This window comes from Bombina bombina, chromosome 3 (assembly GCF_027579735.1).
Source record: "Bombina bombina isolate aBomBom1 chromosome 3, aBomBom1.pri, whole genome shotgun sequence".
NCBI lineage: Eukaryota > Metazoa > Chordata > Amphibia > Anura > Bombinatoridae > Bombina > Bombina bombina.
The window spans coordinates 304,046,941-304,072,424 of NC_069501.1; the positions used below are offsets into that span (position 1 = coordinate 304,046,941).

Consider the following 25,484-nt stretch of genomic DNA (forward strand, 5'->3'; position numbering starts at 1 on the left):
ACTGGAAATAAGGGGTTAGTCCAAATGTGAAAAACAGCCCTTTACCTTTTTTTCCCTCCTCCCCTATAAATTCCAGTGGGTAGCGTTCCCCTGGCATCCATCACACTAAGGTTCTTTCAATAGACTTCCAGATAGTGAAGCGTGATTCCTCACTCAAGAGAATAGGTTTCCACCGCTCTAGAGTCCAGTGGTCACATGCTTTAAACCGCTTGTGCATTGCGTGATGTGAGGGTTGTGTATAGCTGCTTGGGTGTGGGTGAGTGATTGGTGTTTAGATTTTTACTCCACATAATTAAATATTTTACTTTACAATCTCAAAGTGTTTACCGTCCCTTTAATTATACAGGTATATAGATTTTAATTTTGCTGAATAAAGTTGCTAAACTTTTTTTTACTGGAATTGTAAAGCATACCAAAAAAAACAAAAAACATTGTGCAGTCCCAGAAAGGTCAGACACCCCTGAATAAACCTTTCATTTTAACAGAGAGGACTGCAATGCCTTTGTATGTACTTGCTACAGCCCACAATAGCAGTCAAAGGGTTAAACTATCCAAAGACAATGAGGCATGCAAAAGAAACAGGCCAACAGGGACAGCTGAGAAATTAGGGTGTGAAATATACATCTTGTCCAAACATACAATAAATCTTAATTTGTCAGTAATGAAAATGATGCATTAGCAGCAATAATGTATATAACACAACTGCTGTAGTTGTGAGCCTATTTATCAGTACTGTGCAGGCAGCCAATAAAATAGTGCAAGCCCTGAAATAGCCAGAGTGATGTATTAGCAATTATTCATGGCTGGACAGCTGCTACAATCTATGGGGAAAGGGTGGGAAGTGATAAGGGTGCAAGTAACTCATATAGAAATAGAAGAAACGCAAATAATAACTAAGATACAGTTAACCCTGTGTATCTACTGACACTAAATACCATGCACAGGCAGAAATTAAGTACACAAAGGGGATGTAAAAAGGAAAAAAGCTCAGCAGTATTTGTGAAGGAATCAGTAATGTACTATAATCCTCAAGAGATATTTATTACATCTCTTTGTAATCTAAGCTCAACAGACAGCCCTTAAACTGCTTTCATAGACAAATGAGTGCCCTTTACTTTGTACCTACGAGCTGGAACATTTGCTGCAAGTGCTATATAATATTTATACAGCTACACATCAAAGCATTGGTGCCTTTATTGGGAGCCGTAGGGCTAAACCTGCATCGGTTCATACAAAGAAAATTGGTGAATGTTGCTGCAGATCCCTTCTGGGCCTACAGAACCCTGTTTTTTGGTGGTGCCACAATATATCATTATTATTTTTATAAGAATTGTGGTTATTCTTATCAGTAATGAGGGAAGATTACTGTAGTTTTTCAACACCGAGGAAAACAGCACACTCATGATGCTAGGCACAGAATCAGACTGCCTAATATTCTACCAAACACACAAATAGATTCCAGCCTCTGTTTAAAAAGAACTTTATTCCGTCATTAAAGGCTTCATAGGAACAAACAGCTACAACGTTTTGGGCCTACTATAGGCCGTTAGTCAACCAAAAAGTGGAAAAAATCCTCACTCTACTCACAAATAAACCGGATCGCATATTCTCAAGTATGTTAACCCGATATGAAAATATTAATATTCCACATTCCAATGTTCTTGAGATAAAAAAGATTCTTGAGATAGAAAAGATTCTTGAGATAGAAAAATATATGTTCTATTTATTCATAAATACATATAAATATATATACCAATACACAGTATATAATATATATATATATATTATTATTACTACTACTATTATTATCGGTTATTTGTAGAGCGCCAACAGATTCCGCAGCGCTATAAACAAATACGGAGTACAACAAAACAATCATATGGATCAAATGGGTAGAGGGCCCTGCCAAGAGTTGCACTGTTGTAGTCAGCTCTTAACAAGGTGATCTACATACAGCTGGACTCTTAGGCTTACATGCTAAGGGGGTTCAGGGGATAGCGATGGAGGAGAAGAACTGGTATAAAGAAAGGTTAGCGTAGGTTGTATGCATCCCTGAACAGTCTTTAGGGAGCGCTTGAAGCTTTCAAAACTAGGAGAGAGTCTTGTGGAGCGAGGCAGAGAGTTCCACAAGATGGGAGCCATTCTGGAGAAGTCCTGTAAACGGGAGTGTGATGAGGTAACAAGAGAGGAGGAGAGTAGGAGGTCATGAGCAGAGCGTAGGGGGCGGGAGGGAGAGTATCTGGAGACAAGGTCTGAGATATAGGGGGGAGCAGTGCAGTTGAGGGCTTTGTATGTCAGAGTGAGAATTTTGTGTTTGATCCTAGAGGAAGCCAGTGAAGGAATTGGCAGAGAGGTGCAGCAGATGAAGAGCGACATGTAAGGAAGATGAGCCTGGCAGAAGCATTCATTATGGATTGTAAAGGAGCTAGGCTGCAGGTGGGGATTCCAGAGAGGACAGAGTTGCAGTAATCGAGGCGGGAAAGGATGAGAGAGTGGATTCAAATCTTAGTTGTGTCTTTTGTAAGGAAGTGTCTAATTTTAGAGATGTTTTTAAGGTGGAAGCGAAAGGCTTTAGCCAAGGACTGAATGTGAGGAGTGAAAAAAAGATCGGAGTCAAATGTGACCCAGAGACATCGGGCATGCGGGTAGGGGTAATGATGGAGTTGTCGACAGTTATAGAGAGATTGGGGGTGGAGATTTTGGAAGGAGGGGGAGACTTAACCACCTAAGTCTCCGATCTGCATCAGCTGCTCCACTCTGCCAGTCTATACACTGACTCCCCATACACCCCAGAATACAATTTAAAGTATTAACCCTAACTTACAAAGCACTAAACAGTCCAACTCCCACCTATATTTCCTCTCTCATCGTGAAATATTCACCATCCCGTCCTCTTCGATCAACCTCTTACCTACTTCTCTCCACTCCTGTTATCTCTACGTCCCACTCCCAAAGTCTAAAAAACTTTGCACGTGCTGCTCCTGTCCTCCGGAACTCTCTACCCCACTCGATAAGACTGTCTCCAACCTTGTATAGCTTCAGATGCTCCTTGAAAACCCACCTATTCAGAGAGGCTTACCATCTCTCCTCCATCTCTCATCCAAATCAAACTAATGCATAAACTGCCTGACTTACTGCTGCAACTACAACCGATGTGACAAGCTACCCCCAACCTTATGTCGCTGCACCCTAAAGCTGTAGACTGTGAGCTCTCCGGAGCAGGGCCCTCTTCCTCCTTTACTAGATTTATTTATTTTTGTTATGTTTTGTATTTTATCACAAATCCTTGTCATTATATACCCCTATCACTGTACCTAGCATTATGGAATTTGGCAGCGCTATACAAATAAATGATGATAATAATAATAATAATAATAATAAAATAGTATAGCACATTAGTTTACTATCTAATTTTACTGTACATTACTAATAAAAATGGGTACCATTAAGAGCACAAAACAGAGATCAAAGTAGATCATACTTTTATTGAATATGTACATACTAAAATACACACAGGATAAAATAATCAAAAAGACTGTACATTGTGGGAAAACTACAATTCTCACTAACCAAGCCCCTTACACACTCCTATGACCAGCCAAACTGCCAGCCTGCATTCCTCCCGACATTTAAAAGAAAGGCTCTATGCATTTTGTTAACAAAACCCCCCCCCCCCAAAAAATAGTTTGCTTATTACGAAACACATAGAGCTGCTAAGTAATCTTAGTGGAAGCTGGGTAAGTAGTTATGGCAGTAAGAGGCTCTACAAGAAAATAAAATACAGGGTTTAAACACATAGAAGCAAAGAGAAGTAATGTAGTTAAATGATCAGGCCCATGAGCGTACTTTCTTATCACATTATCCTGTCCCTTTAATCTTTAATCTCTGTAAATGACAATTACTCAACGCAATGCTTCACCTCTCTGTTTAGGAGGGAGTTTCCTTCTTTAATGTCAAACGTGATCTTTCATTAATTGTCTTAAATCTCCAACTAATTGCCATAAATCTCGCAGTTTCCTTTAGAGCCAATAATACCATTGATTAGCCTCTCCTATTCCTCGAGGCTTTGTGTAAAGTGCAGTTCCTTTTCAAACAGCTACAAAATGAGAGGGCATATTCTAGTCCTAACAAATGCGTGATCTACATAAATTCCCAAAAACTTTATCATAAGCTTTACCAAAAGGTTGGACTATTCACCTAGCGAGTTGATATTGTGTTTGTTTTTAATTACTCTCAGGTAAGTACAATAGAAAGCTGACCCAAATGTTTTGACAAATACAAATTACAAGTGGAGCGCTATTGATATTACATGATGCGCTATCCATATCACTACCATAACCTAAGAATAGTGTACACTCTGATATTGCACGTCAATGGTAAAAAAAGATTTATTAGAGACTGGTAGCATGGCTGACGAGTTCTAGTGTGCCCTATACTTTCAATGGATAGCAATGTTGCGCTAAACATCACAAGTTGTGAGTTATAAAAGCGCTAAAAAAGTTAGCTTGTTTGGAGACAAAGTAAAGTGTTAGGCCTAAAATAAAAGTATAGCATACCACAAGTAAAATATAATAAAGTATAACATACATAATATATATTAAAAATAATATATATGTTTTTTATTAATAAAATTGGATTAAAGTGATTTAAAGGGATATGGTATATGACAAGGTGTTGGACAGGGATGGGCTCCAAGGTGTATATTTTTGCATATCTTTATCTCTTTCTCTCCCCCTCTCTATTATATGAGGGTTTTAGCGTGACTGCACTATCAGACCTCCAGATGTTAAAGCACCCGAAGGATTTCACTTGAGCACTAACAATTTAATTTTAACTTGTAATATAAGTACAAATGGGAGTGCTATGGTTTGTGCTTTTAGCGATGTTAGCGCACCATAGCTAGGCTGACCATATTTCCTTGAGACAAAAACGGGACATTGAGATGTCAAAAATGGGACAGGGTTAAAATTCTTTATTCATAGGGAAAAAAAGTAAGATTTTAACAAAAGTTCTTTTATGACATGAATATAAACTATTGAGGCAACAATTATCCTTAGCTGAGTTGCCCAAAATCATTGTTACATGGTGGATAAACTGAGAAAAATGTTGAAATAGTTACTTGATAATGATAATTGTTATTTATAACATCTGTACAACCAGCACTGCAGCAGCATAATAATAAGCATAATTAATGACAATTTAATTGATTGACAGGCACAGACACTGGTCTTACTTTGGCCATGCACAATTCTTGCAGAACTTAGACATTTGATCTACTTGATAACTATGTTTGTATGTTCACACTGTGACACAAGAAGATGGTAAGAATTATCTCTCTGGTGATGGTCAGCCACTAATTCGGGTGATGGCAGAGGCAGATGATCATCACATCAGATGATGACAGATCTAGTCCGACTCCTGTCCTTACTAGGCACTAGCTAGTAGTTCTAACTTCCCTCTCGTGACCAGTCTCTCTCCTCAGTTCAGTCTGATAGCTCACGACTGAGTACTGACCTGCTGTCACTTGCTTTCAATGATCACGCCCCTAATTTTGAGTGCAGGCGGCATAGACGCGGTGCTGTGGATCATGTGGGCATGGCCACCCAACCCAAACCCTGCAGTTAAAAATAAACTACCCTTCCTGCCGTTACTGTTAGTAAGTGGTATGTGTGCTAAAAAATGACACTTGCGCTGGTCGCACAGTCTAATAATCCTCAAAACGGGACAAAATGAATATTATTAAAGAAACGACGGGACAGGGAAAGAAACATAAAATAACGGTACTGTCCCTTTCAAAACGGGACATATGGTCAGCCTAACCATAGCGCTACCATTTTTATGCTCCACTTGTAATCCAGGCCAATGTCAAAACATACTTAAAACAAAAATGAAATTCAAATGATATTGCTATTAAAGACGTGAGCACAGACTGTAATGAGATGAAACCCCGGGCAACGAATGTCTTTTTGAAAATAAAAAAACAAAATATGTACAAAGAGTTAAATGGTAAGTTTCACTTTGCAGAAAACTCATCATGATATTTTACAAATTGTTTGGCATCAATTACTCTGGAAATGTAATATTAGTATTATTTGTCATTAAAGGGACACTAAGCGGCAGATTCTCTATAATCTCTGGTTTGGTGAGATTCTATAAGTATCATTGCCAGCCCTTCTATTAAGCCACGTTTTACCGTGAAAACAGGGTGTCTTGCTAAGGGGGCGTATACTGCATTTTCATATAGGAAGGAGATGCATACATTATAAAAGTGCATAATTAAATTCATAATTTAAAAATCATAGTAAACGAATAATTGAACCATTCGTTTTAGACTATGCAGGAAAAAACTGTGTTGTTAAGGTGCCTCAAAAATCGTAACAAAATTCTTCACCAAAAATTGTATTTTTATCAAAAATTTAAAATTTGTTAGTAAATTACACAGGAATAATTCATATTAAATATGTACAGTGTAAATCATAATTTATATACACTGGATGTGCAAAAAAACCAACAGAAATTCTTACTTATAAGTACAAAATACAAAGTGTGATTGTTGCTTTTGCAAAAAATGAGCTGAACGTGGGTGTATATGAAATAGTCTCTCTAATTCCAGCATAATTCTGTAAAGATTTTTGCACTGTAGACCTCACTGTTTTTTTCTTGGTGACCACTTCTCAAAACACAATACTTATAACACATGCATACAAACATAGCAGCGATTGTAAGATGCTATACGCAGAAAGCAGCGTAATGTGATTTATATTGGCTGCAGGGTTTCATTTTACCCGTCCTGCTTCCTGCTAACTTCCCACTATGGAGCGAAGTGTCCCTTTCTAGCGAGCTCCATTATTTGATATATGAGCCATCCTGCCACTCACAGGGACTGCACCCAATGACAGCCCCTCCGAAGGTCAGCGTGAAAAACCATGTCTGATCTGCAGAGAATCAGCCCCCTTATCCTATTTTTTTTGGCAATATATCAGTTAATTTGTGGTGTGTCTCAGTGTGAGTTTTAATTTACATGCTATCAGTCAGTGCCTTAAAGTGATGGTACAGTTTCCAATTTGTATAATCAGATCCGGATTAATGGAAATTATATTTTAGATGGACTTCAATTTATCCATTCTAATGAAGATACAATATAACTTAATTTTTTAATATAGGGATGAAATTCTAAAACCCCACGCTCTGGCCGCCCACTTGAAAAGAAATGTTTTTTTGTAACTTAAAAGTTTTAACTGTTCTCCAATCGGCGCTCCTGACACACAATCACCTAGATTACAAGTTTTACGTTAACAGGGGTGCGGTGCTAACGAGCAGTTTTCCCTTACCGCTCACTTGCAGACAACGCTGGTATTATGGGTTTTTAGAAACCCGGCATTAACCGCAAAAAAAGTGAGCAAAGGGCAAAATTTTGCTCCACATCTCACCTCAATACCAGCGCTGCTTATGGTAGCGGTGAGCTGGCAAAACGTGCTCGTGCATGATTTCCCCATAGGAATCAATGGGGGAGAGCCGGCTGAAAAAGAACCTAACACCTTCAAAAAAGCAGCATTCAGCTCTTAACGCAGCCCCATTGATTCCTATGGGGAAACACATTTTATGTCTACACCTAACATCCTAACATGAACCCCAAGTATAAACACCCCTAATCTTACATTTATTAACCCCTAATCCAACGCCCCCGACATCGCAGACACCTGCATAATATTATTAACCTCTAATCTGCCGCTCCGGACACCACCGCCACCTACATTATACTTATTAACCCCTAATCTGCTGCCCCCAAACATCGCCGACACCTACATTATATTTATTAACCCCTAATCTACAGCCCCCAATGTCGCCGCCACCTACCTACACTTATTGACCCATAATCTGCCGCCCCCAACGTCGCCACCACTTTAATAAAGTTATTAACCCCTAAGCCTAACCAAGCCAATAGGATTGACCTCTCATTCTATTGGCTGATCCAATCAGCCAATAGAATGCCAGCTCAATCCTATTGGCTGATTGGATCAGCCAATAGGATTAAACTTCAATCCTATTGGCTGATTGCATCAGCCAATATGATTTTTTCTACCTTAATTCCGATTGGCTGATAGAATTCTTTCAGCCAATCGGAATTCAAGGGACGCCATCTTGGATGACATCATTTAAAGGAACCTTCATTCTTCAGTTGGACTTCGTTTGAAGAGGATGCTCTGTGTCGGATGTCTTAAAGATGGACCCGCTCCGCGCCGGATGAATGAAGATAGAAGATGCCGCCTGGATGAAGACTTCTGCCCATCTGGAGGACCACTTCTGCTGGCTTTGTTGAGGACTTCGGCACGGTTGGGTGAAGACTTCTCAAGTTAGGGTGATCTTAAAGGGGTTAGTGTTAGGTTTTATTAAGGGGGTATTGGGTGGGTTTTAGAGTAGGGTTGGGTGTGTGGGTGGTGGGTTTTAATGTTGAGGGGGGTATTGTACTTTTTTTACAGGTAAAAGATCTGATTACTTTGGGGCAATTAAGGGCTATTTGTAATTTAGTATAGGGTAGGGCTTTTTATTATTTTGGGGGGCTTTTTTATTTTATTAGGGGGGATTAGATTAGGTGTAATTAGTTTAAAAACTTGTAATTATTTTATTATTTTCTGTAATTTAGAGGTTTTTTTCCGTACTTTAGATAATTTTTTTAAATTGTAATTAATTGTATTTAGGTAATTTATTTAATTATAGTGTAGAGTTAGGTGTAATTGTAATTTAGGTTATGATTTATTTTACAGGTAAATTTGACTTTATTTTAACTAGGTAGCTATTAAATAGTTAATAACTATTTAATAACTATAGTACCTAGTTAAAATAAATACAAAGTTGCCTGTAAAATAAAAATAAACTCTAAGCTAGATACAATGTAACTATTAGTTATATTGTAGCTAGCTTATGGTTTATTTTATAGGTAAGTATTTAGTTTTAAATAGTAATAATTTAGTGAATTGTAGTAATTTTATTTAGATTTATTTAAGTTAGGGGGTGTTAGGGTTAGACTTAGATTTAGGGGTTAATACATTTAATATAGTTGCGGCGACATTGGGGGCGGCAGATTAGGGCTTAATAAATGTAGGTAGGTGTCGGCGATGTTAGGGATGGCAGATTAGTGGTTAATAAAATTTAACTAGTGTTTGCGATGCGGGAGGGCGGCGGTTTAGGGGTTAATATATTTTTTATAGTGGCGGCGATGTCCAGTTCGGCAGATTAGGGGTTAAAAATTACTTTTTAGTGTTTGCGATGTGGGGGGGCTCGGTTTAGGGGTTAATAGGTAGTTAATGGGTGTTATTGTACTTTTTAGCACTTTAGTTAAGAGTTTTATGCTACGGCGTTAGCCCATAAAACTCTTAACTACTGACTTTTAAAAGCGGTATCAGTCTTGACAGGAGAGGCTGTACCGCTCACTTTTTGTCAGACTCGTAATACCGGCATTATGCAAGTCCCATTGAAAATATAGGATACGCAATTGACGTAAGTGGATTTGCGGTATTTTCGAGTCTGACCAAAAAAGTGAGTCTGTCATTTCAAGACTCGAAATACCAGCGGGCGTTAAAAAGCAGTGTTGGGACCTCTCAACGCTGCTTTTTAACCCTAACGCACAACTCGTAATCTAGCCGAATGTTTTTCTCAATTGAAGAACAGTTCAAACCGTTAGCTCACAAAAACGTTTCTTTTCAAGTGGGTGGCCAGAGCGTGGGGTATTAGAATTTCATTGCTATATTAAAAAAGCAGGTTATAGTGTATCTACATTAAAATGGATTCATTTAAGTTAATCTAAAATATCATTCCCATTCCAGATCTGGTTATACGAAATGGAAACTTTACCAACACTTTGGGTGCTTATTTACTTACCAGCATTGAACACCCAGCCCCTGAGACAGTTTTGCCTCTTTTGTTTCAGTCGGTGGTACAGCCAACTAAAAGCCAAAGCACGCACTACAATTTCTACAATGCATTCTTTGTAGTGCTACAAAACCTGTCATTCATTTCAGTGCAGCCTCTAAAGCAGTTATGCAGGAGGGCACTATGCTGTTTTTAATAGAGCAGAAAGTAGGACATCTGATTGGTTACTCCTCCCACTGAAACCTTCTCAGATTTGAGCGGCCATTGTAAGAACGTAAACCAGCTCTGCAAATTGGAATGTCAATTTACACTGAGACAAATTGCATTTATATAGCATTTTTAATCGGATTCAGATTTCTGTATCCTGAATTTAAAGGATAGAGCATGCGATTTTAAACAAATTCCCAATTTACTTTTATTATCTAATTTGTTTAGTTATTTTGTTATCCCTTACTGAAAAGCATACCTACTGTAGGTAGACTCAGAAGCAGTAACGCACTAATGAGAGCTAGCTGTTGATATATGTGGCTGCACAAGAATGCCTCTTGTAATTGGCTCACCTATTGTTTTCAGTTATCTCCCAGTGGTAAATCGCTACTAATTCAACAAAGGATACCAAGATAATTAAGCAAATTGTATAATATAAGTAAATTGTAGGGTTGTTTCAAATTGTATGCTTTATGTAAATCACAAAAGAACATGTTTGGGTTTCATGGCCCCTCAAGTGAAACTGGTGCACACAATCTTATAGTTTCCTAGGAGATCCCCGACTTCACCAAAAATGAGAATTCCAAAGACAAATGCTAGACTGGAATACAGGATAGTTTCCATATAAACTTAAGTATTGCTATTTAACAAGCTTATAGCATGATGACTCATAATAATAGCGGCTTTTATTACAGTTTTAAACCACATAGATTATGTCAGAGATAGGTACTGATTTTCATATGGCCAAAGTCTTTATAGCAATTAAGTTCTTTTTAAAAAAGGATTATAAATGTAATTTTATTGTAAACAGACGTCTTTCCTTAAGCCCTCGCTCCTTGGGTAGGATTGCAAGTCCAGGAGAACCTACAACATTTATAATTTACATAAAGTATTAAAGGGAAGCCAAACATGAGCTTTGAAAGTACCTCTTTCTCTTAGTAACTTTTATTAACATGACAGCATATCTAGATAGGCTAAGTAGAGCACACATTATTTGAGTACAATATGGCAGCTCTGTGTGTAACAATGCTATACACATAGTTCTCAAGGCATGCTCACTTCTAAGTATGCACTCATGATAAGGGGCTGAGATTCAGCAAAGGTCAGGTCACTTCAAGTTGGCGTTATAATAAAATAAACATGTTTGCAAGTACAAGTATGACATGCTTGCTGCTCACAAAGTGCTCATTTCAAGTCACATAATTACCATCTTGCTATAATTTAGACTAAAGGGCATAACTTGTAAACCTTAGGTGTGACAATTCTATACACATAAAACTATCTCGCCCTAAAGAGAGATATTTTAGTAGGATTATGACCCTATACCCAGGAATTATAGATAAAACTATACTGTGAATAGTGATACAACTATAAAAGTCCAAATGAACATCTACTCTAAAGATATAGGGAAAGGGGCATCCATGCAGCCCTTATTCAAACACACATAGCTAGGTCAAATGTCATTAGGGTTGCCTGGTGTCCAGTATACCAACCACACAGTACATTATTTTAAAAGGATATCCATTAAAATCTTTACAAAAATACTGGTTACTTAAATGCCCATGGGTGTTAGCTAAATGTAAAAGGCCTCATTTGTCTAAAAAACGCATTATAAATATGGGGAAGAAGTGAGGGGCAGTTAAGAGAGTCAACTCCCTTTTGTTTATGTGTGTTTCTGGCAGTCAAAGAGGTAAAATTATTGATTTGTATGTTACTGTCAGCAAAGGGGTAAAATACTTAGATTTGAAAAATATACATTGTGGGTTCTTAGAGTGGGGGCTGAGGTATAGCTTTTGGGGGAAAAACTGTAACCCCCATGTACCGCTGTGTCCAGTATTTTGAATGGCATTTCTGGAAAAGCAAAACCATGAGGGGCGCCACAATAGTGCCTTATCAACGAACTTGCTAAAAAATGTAAACACACTCACAAACATTGGAAAACTCCATTGGGATATCTGGGAGCACATGCATAATCAGCGTGTGAACATTAATGAAGGGACATTGAGTGATCATTATATTTATAATTTATTTAGTGTTGAAATCAAGGATTATCCTGATAAGATTGTGTATGTAGATGTATTTTTTTTAATTAAATGACTAGTTTAAATAATAAATAAATAAGAGTAAATTGTATTTTCTATAAAGTCAGAAGGAGATAAGAGAAGAGACTTTTTATATCTAGGACACAGTATGGTGGCCCTCAAAATTGTTCAGAAACTCTGGGGAATTGGTAAACTCACAATTTTCAGAGTCATATCCCAGGAAAAGGGGATAAAATAAATAATGAAAGTATATTGCAAAGATTTTTTTACTACACATAATCATTTTATAGTGCAATCTCAAAGTGTTTAATGTCCCATTAAATCTCAAAGTGTTTAATGTCCATTCTTTTATTGCTTCAATTCTCTGACTTATTTGCATTTATCATTAGACAAATTTGCTTAATCGCCTACTGATACATCGGTAATCTTGTTCTTATTACAGCAGTTGGTCTATGCCAGTTTGTGAACATAATAATACAGTGCCCTTCACATTTATTAGTCTGCTTAAAGGGACAATTAAAGGTCTACATTTAGCCACCAATCAGCAAGTGCGACCCAGGTTCTGAACATAAAATGGGCTGGCTCCTAAGCTTAAATTATTGCTTTTCAAATAAAGATAGCAAGTGAACAAAGAAAAATTGATAATAGGAGTAAATTAGCAAGTTGCCTTAAAATTGCATGGTCTATCTGAATCAAGAAATAAAAAAAAAAATTGGGTTTAGTATCCGTTTAAGTCAAAATTAAAGTTTCATGAGACAGATAGAACATGCATTTTAAATAGCTTTCTATTATCTAATTTACTTTGTTCTTTTGGTAACCTTTGTTGAAAAGCACACCTAGGTAGGTTCAGGAGCAGCATTGCATTACTGGGAGTTAGCTGCTGATTGGTGGCTGTACATATATGCCTCTTGTCATTGGATCACCAGTTGTGTTCATCTGTCTCCCAGTAGTGCAATGCTGTTCCTTCAACAAAGGATACCAAGAGATTTAAGCACATTTGATAATAGAAGTAAAGGGGAATGTTGTTCAAAATTGTATGCTCTATCTGAATCAGCAGTCTTTTTGTATATATTATATATACCATGTTCAAGTCTTGAGTATGGGCTGTATATATGGAGATCTTGGCTCAGCCTGTTGGAAGGCTACCAGACTACTGGGTTTTCATCTTTACTTTTTTAATGTTCAGGGAGTTTGTTTATAAGGCAATACTGTTGCACGCCTTCTTGTGTTTTCCTTTGCTGAAGGATCAGCAATGCACTACTGGCAGCTAGCTGAACACACCTAATTAGCCAATCACAAGAGACAAATGTGTGCAGGCACCAATCAGCAGTTAGTTCCCTCTAGGGTAGGATATATGTGTATTATTCTTCAACAAGGGATACCAGGAAAACAAAGCACATTTGAAAATAGAAGTGAATTTAAAAGAGTCTTAAAATGACACGCTCTATCAGAATCATGCAAGTTTAATTTTGACTTTCCTATCTATATTTATATTTTATCTGCACCAAACAATAAAATGAATTAAACATGTATGGAAATATGTTTAGTTATAAAACTATGTGTAGACATTATTATCTAATAAAGGTGTTATTTAAATATAGAATGAGGGGAACATTTGTTCCTTTAAAGATTAAAGAGAGTTTGTTTTAAAGTTTAATATCACAAAACAATTTTTACATAACACAGTGACGTGTTTTATGACATTCTTTACTGTATGATAAAAAATATATTAAGGAGTTTAACAAAATGAGTAATAAAACATACCTGGAAGCACTGTGTAAACATGAACAATAACACATAATACTGAGATGGCTTCAAAGATGTATGTTTCAAAGGGCAATGGCCTGAAATAATATAAGCACTGCATGTGATGCAATGACACTAGCAATAGAATGGAGAGAAAAATATTAAATAGCATGTTTTGTTTCTGTGTGATATAACGGCTCTGCAGTCTCTTAGACGCCTCTGGCGCAGCGCAAGACCCATGCTCTAGACCAGTGATAGATAACTTCTAACACCCGGGGGCTGCAGATATATATTTTAAAGGCAGCAAATACATTTATGACTACTAAATACACAATGGGCGCGATCAAATATACGGTGCAGGTTTCGGCACTCCACCGGCAGTTCAAAAAGTGCCGTAAGTCTGATAAACTAGCGATGTCCAGAAATGAGCGTAACTACAAATTTCTGGAGTCGCCAGTGACTTACGGCACTTTAGAAACTGCCGGCGCCTAAGAAAAGTAAAGAAAATAAAAAATCTCCCGTAAAAGTCTAACACGCCTCCCAAAAATAAGCCCGACACGTAAAACCCCTATATCTGCAATCACCCCCTCTCATTACTAATATTAAATGTATTAACCCCTAGACTGACAACCCCCCACAATGCAATATGCCAGCCTATTTAAACTATTAGCCCCTATATCCGCCATCAAACCCACACCGCAAGTAATAACTACATTTTTAACCCCTAAATCCACCAACCCCAACATTGCAAACTACTTATTAAAAATATTAACCCCTAATCCGCCATTAGCCCACAACGCAATAAACCTAATCAAGTATTAACTCCTAAACTGCCATAGCCCACAACGCAATAAACCTAACCCCTAACCTAACCCCCCCTAAATAAACTTAAGTTACCTAATTTTAAAAATACTAAAGTTACTATTAAATATAAAAAATTTTTTACTACTTTTAAAATACAAATAAACTAAGTATAAATTAAAGGGCAGTCTAATTAAAATTCAGGAGTAGACTGTCCCTTTAAGCAAGAATTACGGAATATAAAAAAAATCTAAGATTACAGAAAATAAAAAATAAAATTACAAAATTTTAAATAAATTACATCTAATCCCTATGAAAATAAAAAAGCCCCCCCAAAATAAAAACACCCCCAAATCTAATCAACTACCAGTAGCCCTTAAAAGGACTTTTTGCAGGGCATTGCCCCAAGATAATCCGCTCTTTTGCAAAAATAATACACACAGCCCCCCTACCAGTAAACCCCCCCCCCCAAAAAAAAATACTAACACTAAAAACGCTAAACTACCCATTGCCCTGAAAAGGGCATTTGTTGGGCATTGCTCTTTTGCTGCCCACCCTATCTAAATAAAATAAATCCCCCCAAAACCCCTTAATAAAACCCTAAGTCTAACCCCCAAGTGGTCCTCACCTGTCCTGAAATTCAGCAGAGAAGGTCCTGTTCCCAGGCGGTGAAGTCTTCTTCCAAGCGGCGACCTCTTCTTTCTTCTTCCAGGAACCAGCCGGCGCGGAGCGGAGGGCAGAGTTGAAGACCAGCGATGCTGGAACTGAAGACCGGCAACGCTGGAACTGAAGACCGGCAACCGCGGAGCCATGGAGCGTGGAGGATCCTCTTCACGCGATCTCCGCCGTACACTGAATAGGAATTCAAGGTACGCGATTAAAAATGGCGTCCCTTGAATTCCTATTGGCTGATTTGAGCCTTCAAATTAAAATCAGCCAAACGGATGAGAGCTACTGAAATCCTATTGGCTGTTCAAATCAGTAGCTCTTATCCTATTGGCTGATTTGAACATTTAAGGGGTTTTTGGGGGGATTTATTTTATTTAGATAGGGTGGGCAGCAAAAGAGCTGATTGCCCTTTTAAGGGCAATGCCCAACAAATGCCCTTTTCAGGGTAATGGGTAGTTTAGCGTTTTTAGTGTAATTTTCTTTTGGGGGGGGGGTTTGCTGGGTGGGGGGGGTTTACTGGTAGGGGGTGCTGTGTGTATTATTTTTGCAAAAGAGCTGATTATCTTGGGGCAATGCCCTGAAAAAAAGTCCTTTTAAGGGCTACTGGTAGTTGATTAGATTAGGTTAGTGGGTACCCTTTGACTGCTGTTCTCCCCTCCAGAGGGGTCTTTTAAGTGGTGGCCACTTTATATGCCCACCCACTAGAAGTCTGCAAAGCACACAATGTTAGTTAGATTTTTTTCCTGGGGGCCACAAAGACCACTGGCGAGGACCACATATTTAGCAAGAGCTTCAATTCTAGTTTGGTCAGTTCTTTTTCACAAGGGCTTCATATATCTGGCATATAATTAGGGGGAGATAGGAATGCATGCATTTTGCTGGGGTTTGCTTTATTCTGCTTATTTATTTTATGAAACATATGATCTAACACCTTAATTATTTCCTATGTATTTACTGCAGTACAGTATGTTTGTTTTATGGTCAACCAGACAAACAAAATGTTTTAATTAGGATCATAACCTTCTTTTTTTTTGTGAAATTCACTTCTGACCTCAAATAAAATTGTTTGCGGTTTTCCTATTAATCATCTGACAAATAAAAAAACACTTATCCAATATACAGTTCTGTTTGGATTAGTAATGAGCAAATAATTTGCAGATGTTCCTCATTTGATGAGCCTGTCTGCTTTACCTTTCACTCTCATAACTTAGGTCTATTTCTGTAATTCTGACTTAGATGAAAACCACACTTGTAATGAGGCACTAATGACCTCTGGCAATAGATTTTATACATCCCCTATAGTTTAAAGTAAACAAGGGTGTCATTGAATATAATAAAATGATGGCATACAGGCTCATGAAAGTCAAAATTAAACTTTAATCTTCTATTATCAATTTACATTGTTCTGTTGATATCCTTTGTTGAAAAGCATCTGTACATATCCTTAGCAGCAGCAGTGCACTACTGGGAGCTAGCTGGTAATTGGTGTCCACACACTTATTCCTCTTGTCATTAGCTCGCCAGATGTAGTCAATTAGGTTCCAGCAGTGTATTGCTGCTCTGGGGCAGATTTTAACTGTATGTTTAACCCCTTTTATGTTTTGTTTTTACAAATACACAATTGCAAAGTCTCCAAAAGCCACTACACAGTCAGTTGGTTGGCATCAGGTCTTTACTGCAAACTCTTACAAATAGAAACACTTTCTCTGCTTTGTCATTTTATTAATCTCTTGGTACACTTACTGAGCTCTATAAATAACAGTAAGTGGACGTCTTTTGTTAACTCTTTCAGAAGTTCTACACTACTTAAAAGTAAAACTAAAATGTAGCCAATAATCAGCAAGGACAACCAAGGGTGCTGAAACAAAAATGGGCCGGCTACAAAGCCTACATTTCTGCTTTTCAAATAAATATACCAAGAGAACGGAGAAAATTGCCAATAGGAGTAAATTAGACAGTTGCTTAAAATTGCATGCTCTATCTGAATCATGAAAGAAAAAAAATGGCTTTAGTGTCTATTTAATCCTATTGCAGGTGTTAAACACAGTTATATGCAGACAACAATACAATAAAAACTGCTTTAATTTATTATAGCATTTTCTTTTAATACTTTTATGTCTTTTTACAGTTTTGATTTTTAGGTTTATTTACTTTGTTTACTGATTTGCACATTTATTTTAATACTTCTCTCAGTTTTTGCATTACTAAATATACTCTACTGAAACAGTAAAAATAAACATCCACTTACAACAAAGACTAATAGGTTACGGTCCATGATTATTATTTTTTTAATTTCTGTGTCTTTAAAGAAAGCCAACATATCCATTATTAAGCCAGATTGCTTTAGGACACATACTATAGTATCATATAACAAGTGATTTGCTTTTGGCAGAAACATTGCAATATTTGTCATTGTCAGTAACATTTACAGAACTGTGAATAAATCATACATATTTATACTTCCAATGAGAAAGTGGTTTTGTTAAGAATGTTTTTTATTAGTATTATGAAGCTGGAACTCCCAGTAAGAGACAGATGAAGGTTAAATTCCGAAATCAGCAGAACAAAATAACTTCAATTTTTAGGAGCCAAACTTTCTAAATAATATGCTTTATGACCTTTATTATAAAGACAATATATACACTAGCTGTTCAGTTTGACAATTAAAAAAATAACTTTTCAACAACACAATAAATATGATGAGTATAAAGTTGTATTTATTTTAAATGTCAATGGAAAATATTAAAGACTGTTCACTATAACCAGAGCAAAACCTATTTCAACTGTAATGAAAACAAAGTGTGAAAAAAAACCTCAACAACCCAGTGTCAGAAACTTGCTAATTAGTAAATGTGATAACTGGATATTTTAAGACATTTAAAACCATTTTATTTTAAATATTAAGTAATGTTTGTAACGGCAATTAGAATAAAATAAGATAATACCTAAAAAAAGTCTGACTAAATTAAGTTCAGAGTTATTTTATGACTAAAACAACCATTGTTTCATTTTCCAACACAGACTTCAGGTTTTTCCACTAAACCACTGCCATAAAATGTCAAGTTTCCCCACACACACATTTTCTCCACCTGCAACTCAAAAGCATTACTGTAAAATCCTTCAGAATATAGTTATACTGGATTTTGGGTTATATTTAGATTTTAGTCTTTTATCATGTATTTCCACAGGGTGTATTATTTAATATAAAACACATATATATAGCCATCCTGTGTTATAATCTGTAAATTCCATTGAATTGGTCTGTATTGCTTCAGACTTGAAAGGAAGACATTCTTCAGAGATATATTTTGATTGATATATATATATATATATATATATATATATATATATATATATATATATATATATATATATATATATAACATACTAAACTCTTTTAATCATTACAAACTTAACATTTTCAGTAATATGAATAAATGCACAATATGTATAATATTTAAAAATGAATGATACTTAAAAAAAAGTTTTCCTATTTCCTTCCTTAGCGCGTTTGACGCTAAAACCAGGTGGTGCTGTGACATAACAGAGTGCCCAGATGCGTGGCTCGCTGAGACCCTATACTAGAGCATTTGTGCATTGATATTAGTATCCTTATACAGAGGATAGCAAACTCTTACGCTCAGTTTATCAATAAAGTGTTTCAGTGAATGTAAACTTACCTGTGAATGCCCGGGTCAGTGTCCCACGTTGCTGCTATCAGACCATGCTGTTACTCCTCTATAGCGAGCCCAGCTGTGTGGCTGTATGTGGTAAATGGATGGTGACAATATCACTAACTGTATCCGTGTTACTAGAGCAGTGTAAGATGGTGTTCGTATGACTGTGAGTCTGAGGGTGGCATTATATGACTGTGCAAATGGTTAGATGTGGATATACTTTGTGTGATTTGATAGGAAGTGTCAGTTAGGCTTGTGGTGAGACAGTGTGTGAGCAGGTGTATACAGTGGTGCTCTAGCAGAAGGTGTATACAGTGGTGCTGTAGCAGAAGGTGTATACAGTGGTGCTGTAGCAGAAGGTGTATACAGTGGTGCTGTAGCAGAAGGTGTATACAGTGGTGCTCTAGCAGAAGGTGTATACAGTGGTGCTGTAGCAGAAGGTGTATACAGTGGTGCTGTACTGTAGCTGAAGGTATACAGTGCCTGGAAGTGCTGTATGCTGCTTGCGTGCCTGTACAAGAGTTTCCAAGCTCAGAGCTTCGGCAGCTGGAAGAGCAATAAGAGGAGGAGCAGGGTGTGGTGCTGCCACACTCTGGTCTAGTTCATTCATTAGCCAGAGCCACAGATTCCTTTCCTGACTAATGCTCTAGAGGGCACTTCTGTCCTCCTCACAAATACTTCTGTATAGTTAGCAGCAGTTAATAAGAGCATAAATGCAATCTTTTCTGGCATGTGTGATTGTAATAATAAACTCATCTTAAAAAATATTGTAGTGTCAAGTTTTTTACATAGCAAGTACCCCTTCAGATACACTGTTACCTTGAGAACTCTCTAACTGCAAATAAATAATATTAGATTAAAAAAACAAGTAAGAGGCAATTGTGCACACCCCAGAATGTGATACATTTATATCAGATTTCTTTGTTTACAGGAGTTTATTTTAAAATCCAGTTTCACTGATTGCAAGTGCAGCAAATCTTTGGAAATATTAGAACAAATAAGTAAACAACTAATAGGGAAAACACTACTACAACACACAGATACTATTAGAAAAAAACAGCAGGGAACTAATATTCATTTTCTACATCTAACTTCATCATATACACAGCACATCAGGCTTTTTCATTTTGGCATACTTGAGTATAACACACCTGGCACATTTTACCATAGCATATTTTCCTTATTATATTTTGCTGTGCCCCTATATCTGGCACATGTATCTGTGACACTTTTTCAGGATGCTATACACTTAACCTGGCACTTTCCCTGCTGTGACACCCTTTATCTCAGCATTTCACAGCTCCAATCAGTGGTGGACTGTGCAGGGTGGCAATTTCCCCACCCCCAGCTCTTGATTATGGAATCAGGGCCAGTGCAGAAGGTGAATGCAAAAGAAAAGGGCACTACTTGGTGCAGACTATTTATCAAAGACTCCTCCACCATTAAAGGGCCACTGTAAGTAAATATTTTCTATGCCTGTTACTAACTACCCCAAATACGCTTTTTATCAATAGCATTTCATTAACATATCTCTACCGTATATCAGAAATCTTGTCTGCAAATTTAATTGTTTTCCAAACCCACTCCGTGGGTATCCTTTGCTCTGTACCAATCCGTTTACAATACCTAGGTTTCAAAATGGCGCTTTAAACACAAACTTATTGGTTTAAGTATTTTGAACACGCAGTGCTGAAAATAGTGGGCAGGATAACGTGACATCATCAGCGAATAAAAGATATAACTTTTAGAACGTTATGAAACTTCGTTTTGGAGAAAATATAGGTCAGTAGGTTTTAATTAATGTTTATTAACTTTAATATGTTAGTTGTTTAGCTTAAAAATTATAACAGAAAGTAATCCTTTAACACCCAACAGAAAAATACACAAAACAATTAGCACCTTGATGTAACCAGCAATAAGAAAGCACTATCCAGGGTGCTGAACCTAAAATGGGCCGGCTTCTAAGCTTTACATTCCTGCTTTTCAAATAAAGATACCAAGAGAACAAAGAAAATTTGATAATAGGAGTAAATTAGAAAGTTGCTTAAAATTGCATGCTCTTTCTGAATTATGAAAGAAAAAAAATGGGGTTGGTATCCCTTTAATAAATTGTTAAAAACAAATTAATCAAAAGCATTTTCCATCTAGCTTTCAAAACGCATCATGCTATGTGTTTCTCAGTGAATACTCAATGTTTAGAACATCCGGGGAGATGCCGGTCAATGAGCCGAGACACTGGGAGATCTCAGTACTTAGTACATCTAGGTGCTAATTGCTTTGTGAGTATTTTTCGGTTGGGTGTTAACGGTGGAGGAGTCTTTGATAAAAAAGTCTTCATCAAGAGTCGCCTTTTTCTTTTGCATTCAGAGACACTAGATAACGTGATGGTCACGTAAAAGCGCTGCCCACATACCGAGATTGTGGTATTGCAAGAGGACATACTTATATAAACTTTAGCTGACTAAGCAAAGATGATCCTTTTTTCCTGGCCAATATTGGTGCACTTTTGATACAGTTAGTAACTACATCTTATTTTGGTTAATGTTGCAAATTGGTGGTAACTGATATTGTGTGCAATTATAGATTGTTTTCACTGTCGTTTATGTGGTGGCACCATCTAGTTGTTAGTTTCACACCTGCAGGATTGTGACATTGTTCCAGTACAGAAGGTGCAGTGCCTAGCATTTTTTTTATCGGTATGATTTTATATACAGTATATATATATACACACACACACACACATATATATATATATATACACACACACACACATATATATATATATACACACACACATATATATATATATATATATATATATACACACACACACATATATATATATATATATACACACACACACACATATATATATATATATATAGTTATAGACAGAATTGTGCAAAAGTCTTAGGCCACCATTAGATTTGTTGTTTTAGCATAGTTTTAATGACATCTATATTTATTTTTTGGTCTCTTTAATAAGATATAAACAGAAAATACAGGAAATATGTACACAAAATATAAAAATAAACACAATTTCAGAACAAAATGGCTTCTTCAAGCAAAAGTCAGTATTTAGTGTGATCTCCCTTTGTACTAAGCACATCTTGAACTCTTTTGGGGGGACTGTCCTGAAGTTTTCTGAAGTAATCTTCTGGTATATTATACCAGGCTGCACTTCTTAGAGCTCTTCTTTAGATTTAGTTTGTATTTTATTTCTTTCTCTGTCCAGGTGATCCCATACTGCCTCTGCACTATTCAGGTCTGCATTCTGTGGAGGCCAGTCCATGACTGTCAGTGTTTTATCAGCTATTTGCAAATATGATTTCACTGCATTAGCAGTGTGCTTGGTATCGTTATCATGATGAAAAATAAAACCATTCCCAATCAGGTGCTTTCCAGAAGGAATGGCATGAGAAATAAAAACCTGTCTGTACTTTTCGGCATTCATGATCCCATCAATTCGCACAATATCGCCAACACCACTGGCAGAAATGCAGCCCCAAACCAGGACAGACCCTCCACCATGTTTCACTGAAGGCAGCAAGCACTCATTCTTCCATCTCTCTCCAACTCCTCTTCTCGCATATTGCCGACGATTGGACACAAACCTTTCAAACTGGGATTCATCACTCCATAATACTCTTTTCCACTGATCTTCATACAAATATTAAATACAGCCCCCTGCCGAGATCATAGATGAGTGACAATGTTGGTGGACTTTTGGTAAAGCTGCAATCCCTATTATTTCCTATGGGACGCATGTCGCCACTCGTTGGAACCAATAGGGTCAGCCCACTTTCATTCAATATATAGCCGGCCCACGTATTTTGAGACTGGGGAGGCTAAAAAGGCAATTTCTTATGGGTCTTATGATGCTTTGATCATCAGGGCCATAGTAAGCTCAAGTCACTAATGCATTAAAACACTAACGTTTGCTTTATAATGACTTTTTTTTAAATATATTTTTATTGAGGTTCTGTTCAAAACAAACAAACATTAACTGTCAGTACATAGTAAATTTAAGAATAAAATGTTACAAGGTAAGCTGCCAAAACAAGATCGTACAGGTACATAAAACAGTTGAATGACAAATTACCCATTAGAAAGAAGCGATAAACTCTATCCTCAATGTTTTACCTGCTATAAGAAGTAAGCGGCCGCTTGTAGACCGCACAGATGTTGTAGCAAAATATAAAGCAGGCAAGCAATGGTGTGTTAGGGCCACTCATGGACCCCTGATGGAGAACTTCTATTTTATATATATAAATCTGTTAAGTGTACATAAACAGAAGTGTTAAACCAGAAATATAGTGTCAACAATATGGTAAAGTTTAAGAAATAATGTAGGTTGCGGTATTAATTAGAGAAACCGCGGAGATAGTCCTCCTAAACTAGGAGGCGTATTATATAAAGAGGGAGGGGGGAGGTGATAAGTTTAATTGTTATAAACAGAGTGTATAGCCTAGGGACTGGAAACCACATTGTGGGTTGGAGAGAAGGTGACCAAATTAATATAGTAGGCAGCAAATACTATGCAGGAAGACTTTAGTGTCACTGGGCAGTGTAATCATATATACAGTCACATGCACATATTAGCTAACCAAGGGAAACCAAAAGTGAACTAGCTATATAATAAGCTAACAGTATATCTGCGGCATAGGAGAGATAAGCTGCGCCCATAATAGGGGGTTTAAGAGGGGAGGGGGGGTGATAAGTTTAATTGTTATGGACAGAGTATGTAGCCTAGGGACTGAAAGGTACACTGTGGGTTGGAGAGAAGATGACCAAATTAGTGTAGTAGGCAGCAAATACTATGCAGAAAGACTTTAGTGTCACCGGGCAGTGTAATCATACAATTCGATTATTTTATATCAGACATACTGTTAGCTCACTATATAGCTAGTTCACATTTGGTTTCCCTTGGTTAGCCCTATGCCCCAGAACAGAATGTGAATAAATAAGTGTTATTGGTTAGTAGCTGTACTAATAGCTCAAAATATAATAACTCAGTACATTTCAATGCTATGTGCCTGGCTTTAAGAATACATGTCATTCAAACAAACTAATAAGCGACTAGGTCACAACAATTGCATAGTACTATGTAGGCTAAACACAACAGAAAAAGCATATTATAATATAAAAGAGTGCATTGTCTCTATAACAGCATGGGCGCAACAGGACCCAAATGACTATAGAAAGCAGTCATGGCTAAAATCAGTTGACTCTTTAGCTAAATACATATTGCTGTGGGGAGCGACAAATTGCTGAATGCTAGAAACTGCAGGTTTTATGAGATAGTAAGTGCTAAACCATGTAAATAGGGTAGGAGAGAACAATAAAAGCAAAAAAAAAAAAACAACAGTCACTATTTTCTAACAGCAGCTCAGATCAAGCAGTTATAAGTGTGCTGCCATTGTAAAGTTCAACAACATCTATCCCACTCCGATTTTAAGCTGATGAGGAGAGCCTCCCCAGTCCTCCACATACTGAGGCAACTGGTCTTCACAGTCAACTGATCTAAATGTTGGGAGCAAGTTCCGTAGCTGACCTGCTAATTGGGATAGTTTTGACATGGATATCAATCGTGCATCTGTGAATAAACCCTGCCGAGTTGTATGTCCCATCCAGCGCAGCCTCTGAGTACTTAGAACTCTTTTCGGTAACAGCTCACTGTGTGCACCATCAGTAGCATACGTAGCCTGTGGAGTCATTGCCTTTAGGGTTTGCACTAGAGGCCTGAGAACCGGAACCTGGATCCCAGGCCCCAATATCACCGCCATACCTGCCGCTCTTGGCTTCACTCTTCCATCCTGCCCCCGCAGGCCTGTCTTAGCTTGTACTGCTATATGATCCCCTAGCCGGTGTTTAGACTCTTGGCATGTTGGGCTTCCATCCACTCTCCCAGCAGAGCTAGGAGTGCGCAGCAAGTGATGGAACTCTGATGCCGCTCCACTAGTTCCTTCGCCATCAGCAGTAAATAAACACTCCTCTATCAAGGTCTCAGTGCTAGCCACGGGTCCAGACGCTACGGTCAGGGTATCTGTAATCCCAAATTCATAGGATTCCAGGAGTCTGCTAATTGCAGATAAGATCTGGCGAGCGTTCTCCATTATTTTTAGCGCTGGTCCACGTGGTCCCCGATATGGCTGTTGTCTATGAGGGCTATATTCAGGCTGCCGGTCTCACTATTAGATTGTTGCGATGTCAGGGAAAATCGGCGCCCTCTCTAGCCTGTAGTTAAGCAATTAGCCTCCAGTTTTTTTATTTTAATTAAAGTCTTAATGCAGTTTTGGAGTGAATAGAGCCGGAGCTCTAAAAGTATGCGACCATTCCTCTAGGCTGCTGGCTCCGCCCCCCTATAATGACTTTTTAAGCTGTGTTCATCACCTGTTCCCTCCCATATTGAGAATCTTATTCATATAATGAACTGGGTACACAAAATAATGCAAAGCAAGCATTCTATATA

At 37.5% G+C, this 25,484-nt stretch overlaps 1 protein-coding gene across 8 annotated transcripts in view; it reads right to left on the reverse strand.

The window, feature by feature from the left end:
• Positions 1 to 19,550, reverse strand: part of ADGRG2 (adhesion G protein-coupled receptor G2) — a 308,878-nt gene extending 289,328 nt beyond the window's left edge. For all 8 annotated transcript variants that reach the window (XM_053706390.1, XM_053706388.1, XM_053706386.1 and 5 more), the window contains exon 1: positions 19,016 to 19,550. The gene's annotated coding sequence lies outside the window, so the exon portion shown is untranslated. The remainder of the gene's footprint in view (positions 1 to 19,015) is intronic.
• Positions 19,551 to 25,484: the final 5,934 nt, after the last annotated feature.